Source organism: Capsicum annuum, chromosome 10, assembly GCF_002878395.1.
Source record: "Capsicum annuum cultivar UCD-10X-F1 chromosome 10, UCD10Xv1.1, whole genome shotgun sequence".
NCBI lineage: Eukaryota > Viridiplantae > Streptophyta > Magnoliopsida > Solanales > Solanaceae > Capsicum > Capsicum annuum.
Genome location: NC_061120.1, coordinates 11807453 through 11815615, shown reverse-complemented (window position 1 = coordinate 11815615; position 8163 = coordinate 11807453).

The following is an 8163-nucleotide window of genomic DNA, read 5'->3' as shown; positions in this document are numbered from 1 at the left end:
AACGATAACACAATAACTAAATATGTGATAATTAAGTAAATAATTATTGAAATAACACATACACACATAAAGATTCTCTTGTTGGTTCTCCTAGATTGGATGATGACTATTGTTGAGGAGCATAGATGAGCAATTTTATTTTCATAGACAAGTAGTAAAATTGTGATTACTTCAATGAAAAATTAGAGAGTACGATTGTGGAAAAGTGGGAATTTTATAGGATATTTAAAAATATTTTTTTTTCTTTTGGGGTGAGGTGGGTATGGGGTGTGGGGGTTGGGATGTGGCAGAGGGTTTTCTCTAGTTTCAGGGCTTATATACAAATCTCTAAAATTTTATATTTGCACACAATGTAAATTTTGGGGATCATTCAAATCTCCTAGTGAATTTGTATTCGTATATACGTAATACAATCTCTAATTTATATACTTAGCTAGTAAAGTATAGCTATGTCCTATAATTAGGCAAACTTTAGCTATGTTGCCTCATTTTTTTGCCTAAATATTAGTTCTGTCTGAATTTTTTTCTATATAAAATGTGCATTTTATGGCGATTTAAAGTTATCGAAGCCATTATCAAGCGTACACATTTTATTGTGAGTTTTTTTAAAAAAATGTCTATTAGTACTAATTGCGAAAGGAATTGTAGTGACATCGAAACACGTCATTTAAGCTCATTATGATGATTATAAATGACTAGTTTACTTAAAACAAATCATGGAGATCATTCCATTATAGTGCAACTATAAAAACCTGCACAAGAAAATTGCCACAAATGGAATAATTTTGAGGAAGTTGAAGCACATGTCACAAATTGAATATGTAGTGAGGTTTTTTTACAACCTCCACAATTAAACTGGCACAGGAAAAATTATTTTGCGGGGGTTGACACAAATGCCACAAATTGAATATGTAGTGGGGGTTTCATATGACCCCTATAAATAAACCACCATAATTTAACAGTTTTTTTTGTAGTGTTATTTTCTTCACTTTGTTCATTTTATTTTCAACTATAATCATTTATTGTAATTGTGGTATATTACTGTAGTACCTCATACTTTTTCTAGCTAAATTTAGCTCCTAGAATGTCAAGGATTAGATTTAAAAAAGAATAACTCTTGATACATGTAGAATTTTCAAGTTCTAGACCCACCAATGTGTAGATAATTGTCTTAGCTTTCCAACGATACCAATTTCGCCTCAATCCGATACTCGGTTGAGAAGTTATGATTTTTTAGTAATACAACATGACATTTTTACAAGTACTGCGTCGTGGTGACGGAACATTTCATAATTGTCAAAATCCAGTGGAGCACCGCGATTACGTTACTGTGAAAGTCCAGTTTCCACTCGTTCTTTTTCCAGTGAGGCGACACGATTTCAGCACGTCGTGACAATGGACAAAATGGGACTCGTCCCTTTTCCAGTAGCTCAACACGATAGCCTCGCATCGCGTTGATGGGAAAAACCGGGCTCATCTCTTTTCCAGTAAGCCACCGCGATAGTGGCGCGTCGCGGTGGATGGCTAAATATAGATTTTTCAGTTACCGAGTTAAATTTTAAAAGGGCAATTTAGTCAATTTCCAAGTCCCCAAGTCCCCAAGTCGTGAATAACATAGAAGTAAACCTATTCTAAGCATTCTATGCTAACTTTTCATCAATTCTCTCTCAATAAAACCCTAGAACCTCAAAACTTTACTTCCAAGAAATCAAATTTCCTCCATTCTTTTTCCAAGATAACTCAAAATTAAGGAGTCCCAATTCAAGAGATTTAAGAATTCATCTTCAAAAGCACAATTAGGAATTCAAGATCAAGCTTTTAATTCAATTCATCAATTAAAGTATGTGGAGTTTTGAACAAGGATAAATTTTTATCCTTGTGCCTAAAACTAGTTTTTATTTATAAATTCACATGATTTTACATGAATTTCAAGTTAGGGTTCGTATCTATTTATTGTTAATTGAAGGATTTTGAGATTTCAAGTAAATTGAGTGTTGAATTACATGTCTACTTTCGTAAATTCATGTGTGTGACCATATTTTTCAGATTTTAAGTTGAATTAGGAATATTTTCAGTATAAAGCATGAACTTTATGATGATTTAACATAAAATTGATGCATGGGTTATTCAGCTCTAGTTGAATGTTGTTATTTCAAGAATGATTATACTTTTAATCATCTTATGATATGTTTATTGACAACTTTGAACAAAGATTTGATCTTTTGATCTTTAGCCAAGATATGAAATCCACTTTACAGCTTAAACTCAGTTTTGAATTAACATATACATAGTTAGCTTTCAGTATGAAATATTATGACTTTTAAAAGTGGATTTCCTACATAATGAGCATACAAATTAAAGGGAGTAGTATTTAGCACTGAGCGGAAAGTGTGGGTTTAGCGCATCCTACTTTCCTAGAACTACGAGCCAATGTAGGCACAGATTCAGTATTCCTATTTCTGTATGGATGACATTTACAGATGTGATCACTTAGCGCAGGTTATACTCCATGGCAAGAGTATGAAACCTCTCCCCAACGTGAGGTTTTCCCATTAGGAAAACGAGACGTTGGACTCCATGATAGCTCACATGGTTTATGCTGGTTAGAAGAACCTCCCTAACAGTAAAGATTTTCAGAATAGTTTTTAAAAGTATTTTCCCTACAGTTTAATAGAAAATAATGATAGATAACAGTTTAGATTTTAGACTTTAAATGTGATGGCTCACTAGATATACGCAGTATGTTTTACTATTCATGATTTATGATTTTCAGATTTCATTTATTACAGCCAAGTGAGTTATTACATACACCATGCATATTCTATTAATTTTAATAACATTGAGATATTACTTTTACTTATGCATTCACCTCCATATACTCAGTATATCCTTAAAATACTGATCCACATATACGTTTATGTGCTACATTGTCTCATAATGTAGGTTCGGTGCTCAGTCTCAGCACGTGAGTGATTTCGGGCATCTCTATCTACATCCTGACAGTTGGTGAGTCCTCATGGTTCGAGGGTCCATTTATCCAGATTTTTTGTTTTTTCTAGTATTTTATTAGTTACTTTCAGTTTATTCCGAGTCAGTTGAGGGTTTGTTCCAATGACTATCTAGTTTCTTAGTAATAGAGGCTTGTCGGACTACTAGCTATTATATTCAGACTTTCAGTATTAGTTATCCAGACAGTATATTCAACTAATCTCAGACAGTTTTGATAATATTCACTATTTTAGCATTTCTATCTAATTAAGTTACTTTAATATGAGTTATAAACTTAGTAGCAGGCTTACAAGGTTAGCTTGAGACTACTCATAGTCTTGAGCACCGTGTGACGTCTCGAGACTAGGTTTCAGGGCGTTACAATTATACCAACAATTTTAAGGAGATTCATGTTTTGTTATAGTCTGAAAAATTACAGATATCGAGATGAAAGGAGAGAGATGAAGGGTAAAACATTTTCTGCTTCCTCAACTCAGCATCACCTTATAATATGTAATTAACAATTTATTTTCTAATTAAATTATAGAGTAATTATTATATTGTAGTTCTTTATAGCTTTTCTGTTTTCTCCTTTGAGGATATGTCTTATGAATTTATCTTGGTAAAAAAAAAGTGATTTATCTCTTTATGTTGGGATGTATTGAAACAACTTATGTTTCAATACAGTTTAATTCATGAAAAAAAAATCTATTCATTTGTATTTTTATTTCAAAATACCAAAAACATAATCACACAATTGACTAAGTAGGCAGTATAATTTACTATAAAGAGAAATAATCTAAGTTATAATCATTTTTATCCTACTCCTAATCTTTAAAAAAAAAATTGCATATAAATTTTTAAAAAATGAATTGAAATCATATGAATTACGTGTTTAGATAATTAATAAATTTCTCAAAGAAAAGTTGAGGGTGAATGTCAATGTATTGATGAAGTTTGGGAGAATGTGGTTTATTTAAAAGAAAAGTTCATAGAAAATTTCTGCTTCGCCCATAAAAATTACTATGTTATGATCTCGAGCAATATATTAAATACAAATAGTAATGAAATTCACATATGTTAAGGTACTGACAAGAAATTCTAGCACTATATCTATCTTCAGCCTTTTCAAAATTTCATAAAGACTTAGTTATTAAATATACTTTATGTTGAAACTACAATTTGAATTTTTGTTAATATAATATGATCCAAGGCAATATAGTAATTATTATAATTTATTAAAATTATAATCTTTAAATTTTTAGTGCAACGTGCAGGTATAAATACTAGTGTAATGTAGTTTTAACGAAGGGATCCTAAATGAAATTATAGTTGAACGTGGATTCTCCTCCATCACATAAATTCACATAAATAATCTATATATGATAATTTATACTATGTAATTTTTCAATGACGGAGTTTGAATTAACACTCTCAGGATGAAGCTAGGATTTTACTTTTTCAATATTTATGTTATATATAATATAGTAATATATTCAGTATAATCTCACAAGTAAAGTCTAAAAAATATGGTGTATGCAAGACCAACTGATGGGTGAAGCTGCTAAAGCACATGCTTTAGGCCTCACCTTTATATAGACTCATATTAGAATATCTATATCTATATCTATATTATATTATATTAAAAGTGTGAAGGATCTTCTAAATGTTGTTTGAATTTTTTGTCCTTCATTAAACGCCTTTGCTATACATAAAATTATTTTTTCACTCTTTTTCTTAAAAAAAAAAACAAAAATTGAGGAATTGTAAAATATATGGTAATAAAAAAAAGGAAAAAGGGCCAAATATGCCCCTAAATTTTGTGAAATTATCCGGATTTACCGTCCGTTATAAGTTTAGTTCACCAATTCCCTTGCCATCCAAATTTTGACCCATATATACCCTTGTTGTCAAGTGTTGACTCATATACTCGTGTTGTCGTTAATTATTTTGCTGAAATTTTTCAACCCCCTTTTTCTTTATTTTTTAAGAAACTATATATGCCACGTCACTTTTTAATTGCCACATCACATATAATTAAATCCACCTCTTCTTCTACACATTAAATATCCACCAAATGATCTCATGTACCTCACAATATCCTTAAATATCTACCAAATGCTCTTTGTTGTATTTTCAGATTCTTTCATAACCTCAAGAATCATCAAGTAAAAAATTTAAAAAATCAAGAACACTCCATAAAAACTCAATGCACAGTTATGATAAAAATCAAGAATTAAAGTACTTACCAACTACAAATTATTTTGAGCATCATCAGTCGACTTCATCTTTTGCACCATTGTCAATTCCAACAACAAGAATAAGAAAAATAAGGAAAACTTAAGTGTGAATTTGGGATATAGAAGTGTAAAAGAGGAAGTCCATATAGAGACAACAAAAGCAAGTTGTCAATTAAGAGAACATCTTTTATATGTATGTATGAGAGGACCGGTTACGCAAGAATCTAAAAATACAGCATAGGAGTTTCGGCCCAAAGAGATTGTGAGGTAGATGAGAGCATTTGACGGTTGTTTAGTGTGGAGAAAAAGGGGTGAGTTTAATTATATGTGATGTGCCAATTAAAAAGTGACATGACAAATATAATTTCTAAAAAAATGAAAAGGGGTTGAAAAATTTCAGTAAAACAATTAACGGAAACAGGAGCATATATGGATTAAAATTTAACAGCTGGGGTATATATGAGCTAAAACTTGAACGGTAAGGACATTGACGAGCTAAACTTGTAGCGGACGGTATATCTAGACATTTTCGCTAAGTTTAAGTGCATATTTAACCCTTTTTCCTTAAAATAATATGATAATATATGTCAAGAGCATTAATAATTAACAAGTTCTAAAATATTTAAGAAAAGAAAAATTTATAGTAACGATTCCAAAATTCTCCACAAATAGATATTAACTAACAAACTAACATGCCACAATCTCAATAAGAAAAAAAACACCCACACGGGGAGGGGAGAGGGAGGAGGGGGGCGGGGAATTACCTACGTCTCAAAAATTCAATAAAATAGGTTTGCAAAACACCTCTATTTGTAAACAATGAAAAAAATAATATCCTACTTCAAATAGAAAAACACACATATATAAAAATATCTGTGCATAGGTGTGCATAAATGAACAAACATGTTTATTCATCTCCATCTTTCTCTATTTTTATATTGATAATATATACCTTCTCATTTCTTTCTATGTTAATCTATTTACATTACATTATGAAGTACCTGTTTTGATGTGAAAAACTAATATCATAGAATAAACAAAAGGTGAGTGTATTTTTTTTTCCGTTTAATTTCTTTTAGAATGTATAAATCATATTGTCTAATGTATGGAAATTTTTCTTTCACAAAATTCGTATATGATAAGACCAAAATTATGCAATTTATGTTAGGAAGATCTTTCAGATCCCCACATTAGAGATACATTGTGTAATTAAATTTGAATTCGTGCTGAAAAGTTTCAAGTTAAACACTCACTAATAAATTGTCCCAGTGATATAGGGTTATATTTCACACTTACTCAATATCTTTTATTTTTCTGTAGATGTCTATGTACGTATTACTTTGTATAGACTTAGGACTTTTCTCTTCTTTTATAAACAATCGGTTTATTGTGCTTTCAAGATTTCTTTTTATTTTGAATTTAAATTTAGCGTTATTGCTTTTTTGTATTGTTTTGATTTTTATTTTGTAAAAATATATGTACCATTTAAAATGTATTATTAGCAATGCATGTTTTGTATTAAATAACTTGGGATAAACATGCAATGCATGTATCCATAGACTAGTAATTAATAAATTTATATTGAGTATTTTAAGTAAACTAATATGTCATTCTTTCTAATTTATTTGATATAATTTTTGTAATTAATCTATTTTAAAAAGCATGTCATATTTTTATATTCATTTGATTCTGGAAATCAAAATGGTATCATATAAATTACATCAGAAAGAATATTTAGAAACAGTTTAATTTCCTTATTTTTGTTTTCAAAAGTTTAAAGCCTCTATTTAACCTTTGACTTTAAGCCACCAAACTTATTGAGATGCTCCTGAGTGTATGCAGACCTTACTATTACCTCGTGCAGGTAGATCGAGATGTTATTTTTAATAGACCTCAGTCCAAATATCAATATTTAATTTAAGTTTACAAATAAGATAATAAGTAGTAGAAGGTAACTTGGTCTACAATCTATTGTTATTATTCTACTCAAACTATAAAGGATTCCTGTATTCTTAGTTTTCTATTCCTCGGTTATGTATATTTATTTCATCTAACATTATTGAAGCAGTGAATAATGTATATATACACCATTGAAGTAATTGTATTGGGTAAAAGATAGCTTGGATATACGTGGCTAGATATTTTGGGTGAACGTGTGGCACTTAAGACAGATAGTGAAGTAGGCATTTGCACAAATCGATTCAGATCTATTTTAGCCATTTTTGAATTGAAATTTTAATTTTTTAATTTGTTAAAATTTTTATTTTAACTCGTTCATTTTAGGTCTAATTCAATTCATTTTTTATTATTTTGAATCGAGTTATTTGATTTTGAAATTTCAACAAACAACTATTTTCATTTCAATTTTAGAGCAACCATAACAAATAAAAAAAAAAACTTAAAATTAGGCCTTAATAACCTAATGTAACATTGCATTGAAATTTTAATGTAAAATTAAAATTCAATCACAATGGCTCAAAACAAAAAAGTACTACTATTTAATAATATAATGATAGTAGCAATAAAAGCAAAAAGAAAAAAAGTCTGGCAGTTGGTAGCAACCATCTCCTTTCCAACCAGCAAGCAACCATCTCATCAACCATGTCGATGAGAGATCTGAGCTGTAACTTTAGAAGTTGAGGTTTTAAGATTTAGATTTGTACACCGTAAAATGAAAATAGTAAAGGGAGACATAGATTTTGAGATTTTTACATTAAATATTCTAAATGTGGGTCGGGGTTATGGTATAAGTACCTACTATATATAAAAAATACATTAGGTTTTAGTTTAGTAAGTAATTAATTAATAAATACTAAATATCATATATGTGGGTGTATATTGGGTGTGTATGTGTATATATATTAATTTAGTGTACGTACTTTGCACGTGAATATCGCGTTAATTAATAATAAATTGTTATTTATACATTATTATT